Source organism: Muscardinus avellanarius (genome assembly GCF_963383645.1).
Source record: "Muscardinus avellanarius genome assembly, chromosome: X".
NCBI lineage: Eukaryota > Metazoa > Chordata > Mammalia > Rodentia > Gliridae > Muscardinus > Muscardinus avellanarius.
This window is the reverse complement of record NC_137792.1, coordinates 84,146,996-84,167,991: the sequence shown is the minus strand read 5'-3', so window position 1 is coordinate 84,167,991 and position 20,996 is coordinate 84,146,996. Positions and strand designations below refer to the sequence as shown.

General features: G+C 35.8%; 1 pseudogene across 1 annotated transcript; it reads right to left on the bottom strand.

The window, feature by feature from the left end:
• Positions 1 to 914: 914 nt before the first annotated feature.
• Positions 915 to 17,895, bottom strand: LOC308278973 (WW domain binding protein 1-like; annotated as a pseudogene). Its single transcript has 2 exons — positions 17,779 to 17,895; positions 915 to 1,976 (listed from the first exon to the last, which is right to left on the bottom strand). The product of its transcript is annotated as a WW domain binding protein 1-like (transcript).
• Positions 17,896 to 20,996: the final 3,101 nt, after the last annotated feature.

The following is a 20,996-nucleotide window of genomic DNA, read 5'->3' as shown; positions in this document are numbered from 1 at the left end:
CCAGGCTTAGGGCCTCCTGCTTAGGACTACTCACTAAACCCACACACATAAAATCTTTTTCTGGATCAACTGCAGCCAGGCTCTCAGAAGGCTCAACTGGGAAAGAGTCATGAAATTCCCTTATACAGAAGAAAATTCTTGCAAGTCCACTTGTAAAGTTCTTGTTTCTAGCTGTCTTTTGTTGTTTTTAAACAAACAAGCAAAATTCAAAAGAGAAGGCAGCAGCATCTTCCACATCCGACCCAGGCTGTGGGCAAAGAAACCTGTAAGGCTGCATGGGTTCCCTGATCTCTCCCCTGGGAGTGGAGAGCTCAACAAATACTCTGCCAATTGGTCCATCAGCTCTCCCTCTGTTAGGATGAGCCCAAAGCCTGCTCTGTGGACTATTGTCAGCCATAGGTGACAAATCCTGGGCCTCTGTGCTTCCCTCTTCACTCAGGGCTAAGATCATTTGCCTCTCCTGGCTGAGACACTGCAGAGTTCTCTTAGACTAAAACCTGAGCATAGATCCACTCCATCACCAAGAATCATCTCAGAGCAGTCCCAGTCCCCTGGAGCTTTAAAAGCCCTTCTCACTAACCAATCAGGTAGGTGGAATATGACTTTAAAAGTGTAATGGTATGTGGATCGAGTAAGGGCTAATTGGGTAATGTGTGCATGTATGTCTCCACAAGTCTTTTATCTTATTAGATATATGACTACAATGCACCAATAAAAAATAAAATAAAGTCAGCATGGGGTGGGGGGAGATGAGGATGAGTTATGGAAACAACTTCTTAGCCCTTCACAAGACTGTGCTTTTGTGGGGGAGAGGCATCTACACCATAAACTGTGTCTGGAGATAAAGAAAAACACAGGAGAAAAGAAGAAAAATAAAAACCCAAAGTGGCTGAACCACTTCCTTAGAAAGTCACTTAATGCATCTCTGGGTGTCTCCCCGCCTGGTTGCTTTGCTGAGTCCACGGGTGCTGGCAGGGCCTGCTCTCGCTGGGAGAGCTGCTGCTCTGGGAATTTGGCGAGTCCTGCTCATTAATGGCACTGAGCAGCAGGCACTCGGGGGTCTGAGGAAGGTGGGCATGCCAGGCTAGCGGGCCTACCTGATCCTTGGAGTGCTTGCAGAGCCCTTCCTCCTCATAGCTGGGAAGCCTCAAGTGCAAGCTGTCACAGAAGGCCAGGGGCCCGTTCAGATCATAGTCGATGAGCGTGCTGAACTCTTTTGAAGTCGTCGTCATGGTGGTCCCTGTTGCACACACACACCTCGATGCCTGAGTCCCTTGTGAAGTAATGATGGCAGCCGGGGGTCTTGTTTTTGCTGTCAAGGAGTGCGCTGCTGTGCCCAGAGCTGGAATATTTCAGCAGCTCTTCCTTATATTCTGAATCCTTGACTGGGAAGGATCCAGGATCTAGCTCTCCCAAGGCCGGCCACTGAGCCACTGGGCTCCAAAGGATGGAGATCGGTCAGCTGGCAGGTCAAAGGGCTCGGGGTTGGCGATACTTGGGAGTCTTGTGCTGCTTCTGCTGGGCCCAGAAAAGGGGCTACTCTGCACCCCCTGAGAATCCCTGCAGGGATTAGCTCCAGAGGGTCTACCACCTGCAGGTCCATCCTGAGGAGGCAGCTGCTGTTGCTGTAGCTGGAAGGCACTGATTGGTGGGGGAGGAGTTGGACGTCTCTTCAACACTTTTTCTTAGGAAGTAATTGTGGACTTCCTGGTACATGATCAGGTTGATCTTGTGTTGTCACTGCTGGGCCTGCAGTTGATGCTTGGCTCCGCGTGTTGGCAAACACAGCAGCAGCTCGGGATAATGATGATGGTCTACACCAGACAGAACCACCAGAGTTCATATTAGTAGTTGCAGCTCTGAGAGTGTCCACAGCAGTGTCCCGTGTCACAGATGTAGCTTTGATTTTTGGTATCCACGCAGGCTTCCTTATCCTTTGGGGGTTCAGCACTAGCTGAAATGGAGCTAGGCAGTGCCTGTTTTCATATTTTAAAAGAGGATCTCACAAGGTTACTGAAGGACTCCCAAATTGCTGAGCCTGTCTTTAAACCTGTGATCCTCTTGTCTCCTTCTCCCAAATCACTGAGAGTCCAGGTGTGTGCCACCACACCTGACCTTAGTATTACCTTTTGATAAATTGCTTAGAACTTCCATCTTAATTCTTGAATGACTATACCAAATTACTTATTTTCCACTTTTTCCATTGAAATATCTAACATGTTAGTAATAATTATTTAAATTAAATATCTGCTTATTTAAAATCTGCCATATAAAGTTTGCTACTTTGGCTTTCTTTGTTTACAATGTATTTTATTTTTTGTGTTTTATACATTTTTATATTTGTTGAAAGCCAGCTATTAGCCATTTAATAATAAAAATTGAGTTAAAGAATCTTTAATGTGAGTTTCTGTTTAAGGTGACTAGAGGCTGTACTTATGTGTTTTTTTTTCTGTTTGTTTTTTGTGGGTCTGGGGATGGAACCCAGGGACATTTGACCTCTGAGCCAAACCCCCTGCCCTATTTTTATTCTTTTATTTTGAAACAGCGTCTCACTAAGTTGTGGAGGGCCTCACTAAGTAGCTGAGGCTGTCTGTGAACCGGAATTCTCAGGTTTCAGCCTCCTGAATGCTGGGATTACAAGTTTTGCCACCATGCTTGGCTATATACTTATGTTTTTCTTTAGTTATGGATTTCAGAGTCCTCATAGTTCTCTAGTTTTCTTCTTTTTGCTTTAATTCTGTTTATGTATAATATCTCTCCCTTATATAGTCTGTGTTTTTCAAATCAATTGTAATTCACTCTCATTTTACTGCAACCCTGCAGTAAATGAGATTTAATAATCTCATTATTAAAAAATCTCAGACTTACAGTGGTCATGAGTCTTTGGTGACTTTGAAAATTTAGTAATTTTTTATCCACTACATCTAATTGAGCTTGCCTAAATTTTTCTTCTCACAATTTGGATAAGGCTTTCATATCTTTTTTTGGTTAGTTGGCCTTTGTTATGGAGAACATTTTGAGTGTAATTCAAAATGTAACTTTTCTTCTCCCACTGCCTACAGTGTGAGACAATCTCACTATGAAAACTGTGTGAAATTGTTGATGATAAAATTTACCAAAATATGGGGACATTCTTTTCTTTTTGTGTGATACTGGGGTTTCTAGAAGCTCTTCTACCACCGGGCTACACTCCCAGACCTATATTATATTATTTTTATTTGGAAACAGGGTCTCTTAACCCAACGTGGCTGGCTTCAAACCTGCACAATTCTCCTGTCTCTGCCTCCCAAGCATGGGGATTACAAGCATGCGCCACCACACCCATCAATGGGGACATTCTTAAGAGTCAGGCCCCAAGAGTTTCACACTCACAAACTAGTTTTATGATTCTCCAGCTATTTACCAAAACTACCAAGCATTATTTAGATAATTTATAATCTACAACTTATTCCTGGGCATACATTACATATATTACACCTACAGAAATATATACTGCTTACCAGCTTCTCAATTTTGTCCAAATTTTTTCTCATATTTTCCTTATATAGTATCTCTAGTTTCAATATTTATTTATTGTCTATATTTTTAGCAGTTTTCTTTTGTTTTGCATTTTTTGTTTTCATGTTTTTATTGGTACATTATGGTCATACATCTTAATGGGATAAAAGATGATAGAGGCATACATGCACACATCACTCATTGAACCATTCCCCACTTCCCACCTTATTTTCTTCCCCCTCCCTCCTGCTATGTTTGGACTAGTGATTAATTTTGATATGTTTCTGAATGTATATAATGTAAATTAGGGGAGAAGAAAATAGATGAATTTGGATACATATACCTACATGATGCATACCTATGTAAAAATTCATGTAAAATGTACAAATTCAATGAACCCACAGTTCAATGAGTTGACAACTTCATATACCTATATAAACACTACCACAGTCAAGACAAAATAAATTCCCATTAACTCTAAAGCCGTCCACTGTGATGGACATATTGCCTGGTTTCATAGTTTAGCAATTGTGTATTGTGTGACTTTAAACATAGATACCTATGCATTAGTTTTGTTTTCATTCTTTTGTGTAGATACCCATAAGTGGTACTGCTGGATTAAATGGCAGGTTCATTCCCATTCTTTGGAAGATCTTTCACACTGTTTTCTAAAGTACTTGAACTAATTTGCAATCATACCATACTGTATTAGAGTTATCACTTCTCCACACCCTCAAAAATATTTTTCTTTGTGTTTTGAATGATTACCATTCTGAGGTTAGACAAAACTTCGGAATAGTCTTAATTTCAGTCTCTGATTGCTTATGACATTGAACATTTTTTGTACATTTATTGGCCATTTGAATTTCTTCTTTTGTAAAGTGTCTATTTAATTCACTTACCTACATTTTATTAGATTATTTGTTTTTTGGCAATGATTTTATTTAGTTACCTGTATATTCTAGATATTAGTGCTTTATCAAAAGGGAAGCTGCTTTGTTGGCTTTCTATTGAAGTACTTGATAGTTTCCCTTGATGTACAGAATCTCTTCAGTTAAATGCAACATATTGATGTTCTTTATAGTTTTTGTGCATTTGGGGTTTTGTTGAGAAAGATTTTACCTATGCCTATGCTTTGAAGTGTTGGACCTAGACCTTATTCAAGGACCTGCAAAATCTCTGGTCTGATTTCCAAGTCTCTGATTCATCTTGAATTGATTCCTGTGCACAGAGAAAAATTTAGTTTATTTTAATTTTTCTGCATATGATTAACCACTTTTGCCAATGCCATTTGTTGAAGATGATATCACTTTCTTTTTTTGTCATCTTGTCAAAAATCAAATGGCTACAAATGTGCATATTTGTTTGTGAATCTTATTCTGTTGAATTAGTCTATGTGTCTGTTTTTACTACTATGGTTTTGTAGTATAGTTTAAAGTCAAATATTGGGATGATTTCAGCACAGTTCTTTTTGATAAGAAATACTTTGTCTATTATAGTTTTTTGTTGTTCCAAATAAGTTTAAGGATTAATTTAACAAGTCTGTGAAGAATTACCTTGGTATTTAAGTGGTATTGATTTAACTCTATAGATCACTTTTGAGAGAATAACCATTTTGATGATATTTATTTTGCCTATCCAAGAAAATGGAAGATATTTCCATTTTCTAAGATCTTCTTTGTTTTTCTCAATGTTTTATAATAACTTTTGTAGTGTGTTTTTTTACCTCCTTGGTTATTTTTATTTTAAAGTATTTTATTTGTTTGGGATATCATGATTAGAAATATTTTCTGGATTTCTTTTTCAGTGAATTTATGGTTGGCATAATTGAAAATTCTTATTTTTTAAGATTGATTTGTGTCCAGACAATTTGCTAAATTTGTTGATAAGTTCTATAAAGTTTTGGTTGGGTTTGTTGGTTTTTCTAAATATAGTATTGTGGCATCTACAAATAAGGATATTTTTAGAATTTTTTTTTAATTTGTACCCCTTTGATATCCTTCTCTTACCTATTTCTCTGGCTAGAGTTTATAATACTGTATTAAAAAGAAGTGGTGATAATTGGCATTCTTGTTTTCATGTTTCAAAGGGCAATTCTCACATTTTTATTTAATATGATGTTGGTTGTGGGCATATTGTATATTGCATTTATAATGCTGAGGTATGTTCCTTCTATTCCAATTTTTTGATCCATGAATGGCTATTGGATTTTATCAAATATTTTAGGCATCTTTTGGAATGATTATGTGAATTTTGGGGGGTCTGTTTATGTGGTGAAATACATGGATCGATATTTATATGTTGAAACAGCCTTACATCCTTGGAATGAAGTCAACTTTGTCATGGTGTATTATTTTCTTGATATGGTTTTGAAAGAGCATGACTAGTATTTTGTTTAGCAGTTTTATGCCTAAGTTCATCAATGATATAGGCCTACAGTTTTCTTTCCTTGAGATCTCTTTATTTAGTTTTGATATTAATTTGATGTTGGCTTCATAGCATGTGTTTTGGAGAGTCCCATATCTTAGCATTTTATAGAACATATTGAGTATTGAAATTAGCTTTTCTGTAGAGATTTTAAAAATTTACCTGGGAATCCATTTGGTCTTGGGTTTTTGTTTTTTGTTTTCTTGATTGCTACTTCAATCTCTTTGATTGCTATTGGTTAGTTTATTTTTTATTTTGCTGACGAAGTTTAGAAAGGTTCTGTGTATCTAGAAATTGATCAGTTTCTTCTATATTTTTCATTTTATTGGGAGGTCATTTTCAAAGTAATTTCTTATAATCTTCTGTATTTCTATGCTGTCAGTGATAATATCTACTTTTTCATTTTTCATTTTAGAAATTTGGATTGGTTCTTTCTTTTGGATGGGTTGGCTAGTAGTATGTCTATCTTGTTTACTTTTGAGAAATCGGCTATTTATTTTGTTGATTTTCTGTATTTTTTTCTAGTTCATTCATTTATTTTCTGATTTTAATAATTTTATGTCTTCTACTGAATTTGGTGTTTGATTGTTTCTCTTTTTCAAGGGCTTTGAGATTTGTTATTTGGTTATTTATTTTATGACTTTCTGGACTTCTTATATGAGCACTCAGTACTAGGATTTTTGCTTTTAATTCCGCCTTTTAAATGATCTGGAGGTTTTAATATGTTCTCTATTTTTATTTTTTTTGAAAAATTTTTAATTTAACCACTTACTTCTTCTATGAATCATTTGTTGTTCACCAGTGTGGTGTTCAATCTCTATGTGTTTATGTGGTTACTCTGGGCCTTCTTATAATTGATATTTAGTTTCATTTTATTGTGGTCTGAAAAGAATCATGGGTCTTATAATATTTTGTTAATATGCTAATGCTTATTTTGTGGCACATTTTGGAGAAGGTTACATGAACAGCTGAGAAATACATAAATTCAACTATAGTTAGGTGCTATATTTTGCAAGTATTTAATAGGTTTATTTGGTTTATGTTGGTCTTTAGGTCCGAGGCATTTTTACTGACCTTTTAATTAGAAGAAATCCAGAAAACAGTTACATTTGCAATAGTCTTAAAAAATTAAATACCAAAAATAAATGTAACCATTAAGGTAAAAAAATCTATACAATGGAAATTATAAAACACTAAAGAAATGGAATATTTTAGAAAACATAAAGATTTTCCATTCTTTTAAATAAACAGGATAAATATTTTCAAAATGGCCACTCTACCAAAGTTGATATACAGTGTCAAAAGAGTCTCTATCAAAATACAAATATAATTATTCATAGTTAGAGAAATCAATCCTAAATTTCATAGAGAAAAATAAAAGACCTAGAATCACCACAGTAATTTGAAAGCTAAGGAGAAATGGGTCATAGGAGGAATTCTAGATGAAAAAGGAAATCTTATACAGGGGCAAACAAGACAACCTAAATGAAGGGATGGGTGGGGGGAAGAAGAAAATTCCCTAAAACACACAATGTACTTAAACATATCAAAGTCAACCACTAAGCCAAGCAAGGGAAGGAGGGATGGGGAGGGAATGGGGTGGGATTGGGTGGGGGTTAAATCTGTGATGTGTACATGTATGTCCACACAAGATTTTTACCCCAATATGATGTATGAATATAATGCACCAATAAAATATTTAAAAGAGAAAAAGAAAAAATGTATAAAAGGATAACAATACCTGCCTTCAAAATATACTACGGAGCCATAATAATAAAAAAGCAGTATGATATTGACACATAATAGACACATACATCAATGAAATAGGAGATATATTATAGAAACAGATCTACACACTTATAGTAGGTCAATTTTTTACAAAGATGCTAAAATCATATTGTAAAGAAAAGACAGCCTTTTCAACAAATGCTTATGGAAAATCTGGATATTTTTTGATAAATAAAAGTAAACCAATCAAAAATGGGCAAGTGAAATAAACATACACTTTACAAAAGAAGAAGTTTAAATGGCCAATAAAGAAGTTCAGCATCTTTAGCAATCAGAGAAATGCAAATTAAAAGTAACATGAGATTTCATTTAACTCCAATTAGAATGGCAATCTTTTAAAACACAAATAACAACAAATAATGGCAAGAATGTGGAGAAGTGGGAACTCTAATACATTGTTGATGGGATTGCAAATTAGCGCAACCAATTTGGAAAACAGTATGGAGGATCCTCAAAAGAATGGGAGTGAATATACTATATGATCCAGCAATACAACTTACCCAAAAGAATGGAAAACAAACTACCAAATAAATGCATGCACATCTATGTCCATAGTCACACAATTCACAATTGACAAACTATGGAGCCAGTCAAGATGTTTATCAACAGATAAATGTATTACCAACTATGGGATATATACACAATAGAATTTTACTCAGCCACAAAGAAGAACAATATTATACTATTTACAGAGAAATAAATTGAACTGGAGAACATTATACTACGTGAGATTAGTCAGTCACAAAAAGAAATCTGATGCTTTCCCTAATATATAAAAGCTAAGGAAAAATGGGTCATAGAAGGAACTCTAGACAAAGAAGGAAAACCATAGATGAGCAAGTAAGATGACCTGAGGGTGATGAGAGGGAGAAATGAAGTAATTCCCTAATGTAAATGATGTACATTTAGAAATATTTCATAATCAATCACCAAGCCAAAAATTAGAAGGAGGGAATAAGAGAAAATGAGGTAAGAAGTGTGTAAGGTCTGCCATTATAATACACCAGTAAACAATAAATAAGTAAAAATGATAGGATGCAAATGAAATTAGAATTTGCTTCTATATTGGTTATAGTTGGTTATAGTTGCGAAAAATGTAAGGTTAATTCAATAGCAAGAGAAGAAAAATGACAATTCTATTCTGTAATATTTCTTAAAATAAAAACAAAAGATAACAACAGAAACTTAAAAAAGAGTCAACTCAACTGCAATCTATAAACTCAACTGTAAAGTAATCCATAAACTTTGAAGTTACTAGAGTTTCCTAGTATAGTACCAATGCTTCAATAAAAAGGCACTGGTAAAAATTTTATCAATATGATCCCTAAAGGACAATAAATTAAAATGAGAATTAATAATTGGTATAGTATTAAATTAAAAAAAATTTGTTCAGCAAGGGAAACTATCAAGAGTCTACAAAGAAAGCCTGCACAAAAAGAGACCTTTGCCAACTACTCTTCCAGTAGAGGACTAACATTTAGAATATACAAATTACTCCGCAACACTAAAATAATAGCCCAATCAAGAAATGGTAATTAATTAATTAATTAATTAATTAATTTTTTATGGTACTGAGGTTCCTGGAAGCCCTTCTACCTCCGGGCTACACTCCCAGACATATTTTTATACTTTTTTATTTGGAAACAGGGACTCTTAAGCCAGTGCAGCTGGATTCGAACCTGCGTGATCCTCCTGTCTCTGCCTACCAAGTGTGAGGATTACAAGCATGTGCCACCACACCCAGCTGGGCAGTTAATTTAAATATTACTATTCTTTTGCTGTTCCATGTGAATTTTAGAAATTTTTATTTACATTTTTATAAAATGTACCATTGAAATTTTAAGGGGGATAGCAGTAAATGTATAGCCTACATTTGTTTAGACATATAAAATATTAATTCTACCAAGTTATGAACAAAATGTTTTTATTTATTTGTAGCTCATTTAATTTAATTCAATATTTTTTAGTTTCCAGTTTATTAACCTTTTACCCAATTCTACAATGTATCCAGGTTGGTAAGAGCAGACTTACTTTTTTGTTGTTGTTCTTCTCTGCCTTCAGACATATCAACAATGGCCAGCTGCCTTATGACTCTGTGTGAGGTATAAAAGAAAACAAGGTTCTTTAGTCAGTGTCCTAAAAAGGTAGAGTTGTCAAGATCACATTTTACTCACTCTTTCTTTTGAGGGAGAATTTGCAGGCCCAGCGAATTTCTCTCAATGATGATCTGTGCCAGTTTGGGTGATAGACTGACATGTTTAAAGTGAAACCCTTCTTATTAACTTCAAAGTGGTATTTCTTAGTTCTGTGCTTATCTGAGGTACTGCAACTTTTTTTTTTCAGTACTAGGGATGGAACCCAGGGGCATTCTATCTCCAAGCTACATCCCTAGCCCTATTTTTTATTCTTTGTTTTTGAAACAAGGTCTTACTAAATTGCAGAGTACCTCACTAAGTAGCTGAGGCTGTCCACAAACTGTGATCCTCTCAGCTCAGCCTCCCAAATACACATGTGTCACCATGCCAGGCTTACTGGAACTTTATTAACTAGATTCTGGCTTTGTTCTAAATACATTTTGGCCCATATATCATTGTTTTGTCAGTGTTTTGTGGAGAAGAAAGAGCTAGGACTTTCTTTTCTGCAAACTTATTGAAATAATGACAATAATTTTGAAATAATTTTGAGTAATAATAAAAATAATGATGAACCTTCTCATCTATTTATTATCTTAAAAAATTCTAGTTCTGTAGCATTAATTGTGATAATATATATATATATATATATATATATATATATATATATATATATATATTAGACATATACTTTATAATATGTATACATCATTTGACCAAATATTTTCCTTTTACCTTTTTTCTTTATTTTGTCTGTATTTTTTATTCCAATTATAAAATGAATGCTGGGTCTTATGGAATGGCTTTTGGAATTTATTGTAATAAGTACATTTCCCACCCTTCCTTATGATGAATAGAGTGAATTTTATTTATATATTTCTTTATATGGAATTATTTTATTGTTGTGTAAAAATCATTTTGTTTTGGTAAGTAATTTCTTTACCACAAATTGGAATTATATTTATTATTATTTTATTCATGATTTTTGCATCAATATTCACATTACAATATGTTTTGTACAGGAAGGGAGCAAAAAATTATTCAGATGTTTTCTACTTTTCTGTGTGTTCTTAAAATTTAACTATATTGGAATTATCTAATCCTTAAAAGTTTGACAGAATTTACTTATAAAATTATTTGGTATTTGCTTGACATGGTTGCACACACCTGTAATACCAGTACTTGAAAGGCTGAGATAGGAGGATCGCATGTTTGAGTCCTGGGCAACATAATGAGACCATATTTCAAAATAATAGAGCTGAGGATGCAGCACAGTGGTAGAGAGCCCCTGTGTTCAATTCCCCATAGCCCCCCACATACATATAAACACAAAAATTATTTAAAACTTAAAATAGTAAGAAAAAATATAAAGCTCTTTGAGAGTCATAATAAAACCAGTAAATATATAAATAATTAAGTGTGTGAAATTGTTTCTCCATTTTAGTAAAATGTGCTATCAAATAAAAGTATCTATGTCATTCTCATTTATACATTTCCACTTATATATGTATTTACATACACATATATATTGTTTATGCCATGATGATCATCATACCCAGTTTATATTAAAATATAATTTTCCATTCAATGGAAAGAGTGTGGACTGTATGGAATATAAATGGGAAGCAATTAATAAATTTTAATAAAATAGTAACATTATTGTGACAGTAAATTTTTCTCCTGTTATTCATAATTTACTAATTTATTCAAAATATTAATTCAGGAATATGCCATTTCTGATAGATAGGATTAGTCTAGGTGTACTGGGATACAATAGTAACGATCAATGATATAGTCTCTGCCCTCATACAATTGTCTTTACTAAAGTAACCATTTTACTATTCATCTTTCTTACTACTATATAACATCATGTTATATCTCTTAAATAATCACAATAAAATTTATTTTTATAGAACAAATAAAACAACTAAAACAATTTAAGGATTATGAGTAAACACTCAAATGGCTGAGATAGGATTACATTAGCAGATATATTTTATTTTTTGTTTGTTTTTTGGAAGATATCTTAGAATATCTCCAGAAGGTTCTAGCAAAAGCAGGTCAAAATAATAAGGGGATAGCCCTATGGAAATAGTCAGAGGAAGACAGTTAAAAATAGCATATGAAAACTTTAGACATAGTTTGACATTCTGATCAGTCAAAACTTGAATAATACAAAAGTTAAAAAAACATTATTAAGGGTATTAACAATTGTAAATTTAGAGACATAAGTTTAGTCTGAATTAGACCCATATTGTTAAGAATATTTGGAGTTTATAAAGACTCTATTATGATGAAAATGTAAAGGATATATCTGATCAATAATGTGTCAGTAAAATGAAACTTTCTATAATGCAGTTTTGTTGCCTCTTGATATATATCTTGAATTGGATACCTATAGTTAAATAATAATTTGATCAAAGTTCACACTCCAGGCATCAGCTAGAATTGTACATAAACACTATTTTCTAATGTTTTGCCTTCTTTTTTAAAGGGTCTTTCAATACTGTTTTCATTGTAATTTGCCTTCTGTTTTAAAAGAACTTCTTGAGTAACTAGGAAAAGATTAGTGTGACTAAGTTTAAAAAAATTTCAAGTCTATGGCATAAAATAAGTTTGGAAATATATGGAAGCAGGAATATTAAAATATAATTTTCCATTCAATGGAAAGAGTGTGGACTGTGTGGAATATAAATGGGAAGCAATTAATAAATTTTAATAAAATAGTAACATTATTGTGACAGTAAATGTTGATGCCCCAAGTATGGATGCAACCACATTTGTAAAAACAAACTCTTCAGGATATCAGGTCTCAGACCCAAATTCAATAATATTGTGAGATTTTAAAACAACATTCACACCACTAGATTGATCTTCAAGGTAAAAGATAAGTAAAAATGCTTCAGACCTAAAGAAAACATAAGCCAAAATAATCTAAAAGAAATATACAGAATATTTTAACCAAAAAAAATAGAGTATACATTTTTCTAAGCTGGAATTTTCTCCAAATTATATCATATCCTGGCTCACAAAGCAAGCACCAGCAAATTCAAAAGATGTAATATAATTGCCTGCATCTTCCCAGATCACAACAATGAAAGTAGACATCAACAATATGAAGATCAAATGAAAATATATGAATACATTGAGACTGAATGATATGATATTGAATGATGAGTTGATAAGATCTTAAAAAGGGAGGAAATAAAAAATTCTGGAATTAAATGAAAATAGAGACATAACATGCCAAATATATGGGAAACTTTGAAGACGGTGGTAAGAAGAAAGTTGATAGCACTGAGAGCTCACACATGAATCACATAAAGTCATCAAATAAACAACCTAATGATACATCCCAAGGACCTAGAAAAACTGCAACAGTCTAATTCTACAACCAGCAGAAGGCAGAAATAAGTAAAATTAGAGCAGAAATAAATAAAATAGAGAATAAAAAATACAAAGGATCACCAAAACAAAAACTTTATTCTTTGAACAGATAAATAAGTGCTGGGGCCCAGCCCTAGCAGGAGTCAGGGGTCCCTGAGCAGTGAGGTGAGGAGTTGGCAGAGTACAGTGGAGAAATAGCACACAGACTCAATGGAGCATGAAGCTGATCTCTTCATCTTCAGATTTGGAAAGCATTTTATATTTTCTTTTTTGGCTAAGTTTTACTCTTACAATTTTTCCTCAGAATTAATACAGTGGTAAATATATAAAGAACTAATACATCAAGGCAAGGAGGTTGATGGCCAGTTTATTTTCTTTTTTTTAATTTTTTTTATTGGTGCACTGTATTCATACATCATAGTGGGACACAAAGAAAACTTTTGTAGACATACATGCACACATCGCCCAGTCAGCCCCCACCCAATCCCCGCCCCATTCCCTCCCCATCCCTCCCTCCCATGCTTGGCTTAGTGGTTGACATCTAGTATTATAGCAATTTATCCAAAATTAAAAATGATAATCTCACATAACAGTTTCATTTGTCTGATACCAAGCTTTTGATAACTTAAAGATAACATTTCAATATTTCTTTTTGCTTTCTTTCTTACCAAAGAATATTTTTTTCTTTTTTTTAGGTGAAACTATCATATATTTATATATTTATTTTTCAGAAAAAAATTTATCCAAATATGGAATATGGACTCTAGATACCCAAAACAATCTTGAAGAAGAACAAAGCTAGATGTATATTTTCTGATTTCAAACCATATAAAGATACAATAACTGAAACAGTGTAGTACTGTTCTAAAGGCAGATATATAAACCATTTGAGTTAAATACAAGCCTAGAGATTCATTATTCTATATATTGTCAAGTTATTTTTGACAAGGTTTCCACGAACATTTGGTGGAGGAAATAATAATCTTTTAACTAAATATTGTTGAAAAATAATAATTACATGAAAAAGAATAAGACTGGACCCTTACCTAATCCCATATACAAATATTAACTCAAAATAGATAAAGACCTAAATATAAATCTTAAGACTATAAACTTTTAGAAGAAAATCTGGGTCATAAAACCTCACAACATTGAAATTGGCAGTGATTTCTTGGATATGATTTCAATGGCACAGGCAACAAAAGGGTATACAAACTCCCTAAAAATATAATATTGTATATCCAAAGACAATGTAAACAGAGTTAAAAGTTACTGATAGAATGGGATAAAATATTTCCAAATGCTATATCTGAAGGTATATTAATATTCCAACTATAAATCCTAAAAATTAACAACAATCAAAGCAAACAATACAATTTAGAGATACATATAAGACTAACATAAATAATGAATCTCCACAGATAACTAATCTTAGTTGTCTGTTGGATGGAAAATCTTGTTTCTCTGGTTCTGGTGTGTGTTACCTATTTCTTCTTTGTAGTTAATCTCTTTTAGTATTTTCTCTAGCGCTGGTTTTGAAGACATAAATTCCTTCAGTTTCTGTTTGTCGTGGAAGCTTCTTAATTCCCCATCTAATTTGCTGGGTAGGAAATTTTTGGCTGGAAGTTGTTTTCTTTCAGAGTTTGGAATATGTTACTCCAAGCCCTTCTGGCTCTCATGACTTGGTTTGGGAAGTCTGGAGTGATTCTAACTGGTTTGCCTCTGAATGTCACTTGGCCCTTTGTTTTTGTTGGCTTTAAGATTCTCTGCTTGGCTTCCACATTGGTCATTTTGACAATTATGTGGCGTGGGGATCCTCTTCTCCGATCCTGTCTAAAGGGAGTTTTATAAGTTTCCTGGACCTGTGTATCGACCTCTTGCTCTATGTTTGGAAAATTTTTTGCTATTACTTCCTTGAAGAGATTGTTGATCACTTTGGTGTCACCTTCTTTTCCCTCCTCTATTCCAATTATTCTCAGGTTAGCTCTCTTAAAATGTGCCCATATTTCTTCCATGTCAGATTCCTGCTGTCGGATATTTTTTCCTAGATTAGAAACTATGTGTTCATTTTTGGATTGTTCATTTTATAAGAGCGAGATTCTATTCTTCATGTGGTCTAATCGGTTGTTTGTACTTTGAATTGAAGCCTTTACTTTATTAATTGCATCCTTTATCTCCTTTTTGCTCTCTCTGAATTCTTTTCGAAACACGTCTATTATTTCTACAGTTATTTTCCTGATTTGATCTTCTAGAAATCTCTGATTTTCTGTTTTATCAGGTTCTGATGTTGTGGGATTGTGGGCATTCATTGCTCCATTGTTATTCCTCTTTCCCATGATTTCAGAAGTTTGTGCCTTCTCTGGGTTCTTCCCTTGGGTAACTACGACTTCACTTAAGGTGCTCTGGATCTCGAGTCTGTGGTATCTCAGTCACCACTACTCCTTTACTGGGTTGTATCGCAAAGTCTCAGACCCAGGGAGTCAATAGAGGCTGCTTTAGACTATGGGGGGTGCCAGGTTGCGCGTTTTCCTATGGTGTGATATCTCTGCCACCACCACTCCCCCACTGGGTCAAGTTCCTGGTAGTCAGTACTGGGATTTCTCCTCTGGGTCCCATAATTTGACTCACTGTTGTTGAGTGCGCAGATGGAGCTGTTGTGGACTTGGTGAATTCACTGCTGCTGTCGTTGGTGGCAATATGGCGCCGCTGCCATGCCCTCGGCCGTGAGGGTGGTGTATTTCTTCTCTGGTTTTGAGCTCCACTCTGAGTCCCTGCAGGGTGTGCTGAGCCCAGCCACTGGGAGCTTTAGAAGCTCCCTGCGCCATAAAATCTGCCAAATCCCGCCAGGCTGTTCCACAATGGCTCATCTCGGCTCGCTGTCTGCCACTCCTCTCTGGAGCCTGGTGGGCTATTGAGCTCGCCACTGCCACTGGCAGTAAGGTGCTGCTGCTGTGTCCTCGGCCGTGAGGCCGGCGTATCTCCTCTGTGGCTCTGAGCTCTGTTATGAGACTCCCTCCTCTCTGGGGCTAGTGATTTTTTTTTTTTTTTCTGGTGATGGTGTTTTCTGGCAATGAAAGGTGCTGATTTTGTGGTAATAGAGATTGGTTGTTAGCGGGGCTCTTCAGCCCTGCTTTTCTCGGTCACCATCTTCCCAGAATTCCAGTTTATTTTCTTAAGGGAATATTTACTCTTAAAAACAACTAAGGAAAAGATCAGAAGTTTATTATTGACTACTAATGCAATATTATAGCAATATTCTATAATACTCATTAAATTGTCTTATTGATGTACATTATTGTTTTTTAGTTATTAGGCACTACTGAGGAGAGGAATTTTTTATACTTTTCCATGTCCAAAGGCTGTGGCTGGGTACCCGTCTATTCTGCTGCTGTCCACATACCCAGTATACGATCAAGGGGGTAGGGTTACTGGGGGGTCAGTAAGCACTCTATCATAGCCTACCGCTGTTAACATATACTGGCCTCCAAGAACTCATGATGGTGGGAATAGCTTGTCTTGGCTCTGTTTTAGGTTTATTGTTAATGTCTCCTTGGGAAAAGCCTGGAGAGGATCAGTTGCCTTTATGGCTTGTTTTGATTGTAATTGTCTGAGTCTTTATAGAATGTTTTCTTAGGTCATTCATTTGGAAATTCAAGTGCAACCCACACATAAATGTTAAAGCTTCAGGGGCCATACATAAATGTTAGAGCTTTAAGGGATAAATCTTAAATTATTTTAAACAATTTTGGGGAATTAATAACATAAGTCTTAAGTAACTTTTTGGTAACAAGGTCAATTTCAAAAATTCCCAAAATACCCATGCCTAATACTCTTCCCCAGAAGAAGATGTCACACACTTGTTTCTGGGAATGTCTGCCATACAGCATTCCTGTTAAAATGAGCCTTGCTCATTTTTAGACTGGGAAGAAGTGTCGGGGCCCACTCAGCTAGACCGCGATGGGGTGGTGGCTCAAGTTGGCACCTAGGCATTTTGCCAAGTCATGAGGCTCACGAGGCTGGCGGTGCCCTGAGCCTGCACAGTGAGCCCTATCAGGCGCCCTACGGATGATCAGTGATGCAGCGCCTCATGCTACCACCAGCCCGCCTATGAGAAGTTTAGAAATGTGCATGCCCTAGCTTTGGGAAGCTTGGGGTTGGTGGAGTGATGAGGGAGGGGTTATGAGACTGATATATATTTGCCTGTTGTGCGCATTGAAGGGGAAGCATTAAAGAGGAAGCATCATCAACAGACTCGGCGTTTGTGTGTTCTTTCCCGGGGCTCTGCAGGATGGAGCCTTAGGGACGTGACAAGTGGAGCCGAAACCCGGGAATGCCGTGGGGTAAGTTCACAGGTAAGCGACAAAGGGACAGCACTGTATAGGTTTGCAGGATTTAGCAACGAAGTAGAAAGCTCACAGATTGCGATGAAGCAAGACTTATCATGAGGTCTAAGGTTACTGCTATGAAAGTCAAAGAGGCTCTCTGTAAGTTTCTTTTTAAGGGAGGAGTGAAAGTGAAAGCAGCCACCATCAAAAATTTTCTTAACACTGTTAATAATTATGGCCTCCGTGGCTGCAGCAGCAACTGCTGTCGCGGCCTTAGCAACATCAATTAATACGGCTGCTGCTGTAAATACAATATCCTCAAGTACAGCTACTGCCATAGCGTAACAAGCTCGATTAAATGGGCAGCTTAAAGCAGGAATAATGATGGTAAATCAAAGAGTGGACCTATTACAAGAACAGGTCGACATCTTGGGACAGATGGCCATGGTATCATGTATTCAAAAATTGTCTGGATTATGCATAACCTCTCTGCAGTATCAGAATTTTTCCAGTGCAGGCAATCTACCCCAACAGATAGGAAGAATGCTTCTGGGAAATTGGAGCCATAAATTTGAACAGACTATGACAGAACTTCGAGCGTCCATTGTCGCGATCAAATCTACCCACATGGAGATTGCCTCAGTACAACAATGGATGGACCTGATACAGGGGACACTGGGCTTCTTAAGAGATTGGAGTGGCATGGCATTCTGGGCATTTTTTGCTGGTGGTAGTATGCTGTGTCCTGGTTGGATATATCAGGCGTATTTGACAACAAACTGTGCAACAATAGCACATGCTGTTGCAAGCTCTGGCTGCCCTTGAAGCTGGCTCATCTCCTCACATATGGCTCAATATGCTGGATCGGTAGTCAAAGACAGGTACGAATGTCCCCAGGATCATATCAACCTAAGACAGGGGAGTAATCATGCTATTGCTTTCCCGATGATGGGTAAGAATGATGCTTGAGGTTCGACAACCTAAGACAGGCACGGTCCTGAGCCTTAATTTTAATAAAACAAAAAGGGGGAGATGTTGGGGCCCACTTGGCTAGACCGGGATGGGGCGGTGGCTCAAGATGGCGCCTAGGCATGTTGCCAAGTCACAAGGCTCACTAGGCTGGCAGTGCCCTGTGCCTGCGCAGTGAGCCCTATCAGGTGCCCTACGGATGATCAGTGACGCAGCGCCTCGTGCTACCACCAGCTTGCCTATGAGAGGGTTAGAAATGTGCGTGCCCTAGCTGTGGGAAGCTTGGGGTTGGTGGAGTGGTGAGGGAGGGGTTATGAGACTGATTTATATTTGCCTGCTCTGTGCATTGAAGGGGAAGCATTAAAGAGGAAACATCATCAACAGACTCGGCTTTTGTGTGTTCTTTCCTGGGGCTCTGCAGGATGGAGCCTTAGGGACGTGACAAGCAAGGTGTGGCAAGTAAGATTGACAAGACCCTGTCCAACCTAACCAAAAGAAAGAGAGAATCGACTCAAATCATTAAAATGAGAAATGAGAAGGAGACATCACCGCAGATGGTATGAAAATTCAAAGGATTATCAGGAACTATTTTGAAAAATTATACTCAAATAGACTGGAAAATGTGAAAGAAATGGATAGATTTCTAAGCACATAAAACATACCTAAATAAAACCAAGATGAAATAGCAAGCTTAAACCAACCAATAGCAAGAAAATAAATAGAAACAGCAATACAAATTCTGTCATCAAAGTAAAGTCCAGACCCAAGTTGGTTTCCAGCTGAATTCTACAAAACTTCCAGTGAATAACTAATCCAAATACTTCACGAATTGTTACAGGAAATACAAAAAGATGGAATTCTTCCAAACTCATTCTATCATAGGCTAGGATCACATTAATATTGAAAACAAATAAACATACCTCAAGAATAGAAAATTACAGACTATCTGTGATGAACATAGATTCAAAAATTCTAAACAAAATACTAGCTATACACATTCAAAACCATATCAAGAGAATTTTACATCATGACCTAGTTGGTTTCATCCCAGGAAATCAAGGCTAGTTCAAAATATCCAAAGTGATGCATGTTATTCACCACATAAATAGAACTGAGAACAAAAAACACATGATTATATCATAGTTGTTGAAAAAACATTTGACAAAATTCAACACCCATTTATGCAAATAACACTGCAGAAAATTGGAATAGATATAATGTATTTTATCATCTTTAAGAAAATATACAATAAATCCAAAGCCAATATTATATTGCATCATGAAAACCCATAAGAATTCCCTCTACAATCACGAACAAGACAAGGATGTCCACTATCACTACTCCTTTTCAATGAAGTCCTCAAGACTGTTGCCATAGTGATAAGGATATCAAAGAAATTCAAATAGGAAAGGAAAGATTAAAATTTTTCTTGTTTGCAGACAATAAGATTATATATTCAGAAAACCAAACCAAAACAACAACAACAACAACAACAACAACAAAAAAAAAAACTCAACCAAAAGACCACTGGAGCTAATTAACCAATTCAGCAAACTTGTGAGATCAAAATCAACCTAAAGAAATCAGTTGTTTTTCTATATGCCAACAATCCATGAAGAAATAAATACAGAAAACAATTCCACTCAAAATAACTTCAAAACCAATAAAATACATAGCGATAAACCTAACCAAAGAGGTAAAATTCCTCTATAGTGAAAATTATAAAGTATTAAAGAAAAAATTGAAGACTTTGGAAGATAGAAACATCTCCCTTGTTCACAAATAGGCAGAATATATATCATCAAAAAGACCATTCTGCCCAAAGTGATCTAAAGATTCAATTCAAAATCTCTCAGAATACCAATGACATTCTTCAAAGACCTAGAAAAAATTAGTCATGAATTATGTTTGGAGAGAGAAAAGACCTCAAATAGCCAAAGCAATCCTTGGCAATAAGAACCATGCAAGAGGCATCACAATCCCTGATTTCTAATTATATTATAGAGCAGCCGGGCATGGTGGTTCACACTTGTAATCCCCATGCTTGGGAGGCTGAGACAGGAGGATCACACAGATTCAAAGCCAGCCTCAGCTACTTAGCAAGGCTCTCAGATACTTAGTGAGACCCTGTTTCCAAATAAAATATAAAATAGGTCTGGGAGTATAGCCAGGAAGTAGAAAGCCCTTGGGTTCCACCCTAAGTACAACCAAAAAATTATGCTACACAGCAATAGTATTAAAAACAGCATGCCATTGGCAGAACAAAAGGCACACATAACAATGGAACAGAATAGACGATACATAAACAAACTCACACCCTTATAGTCAATTGACCTTTGACCAAGGCGCCAAACTCATATGCTAGAGAAAAGACAGCCTTTTCAACAAATGATGGTGGGAGAACTGGCTATCCATTTGTAGAAAGATGAAAGAAAATCACTACCTCTCACCATGCACAGGAATTAACTCC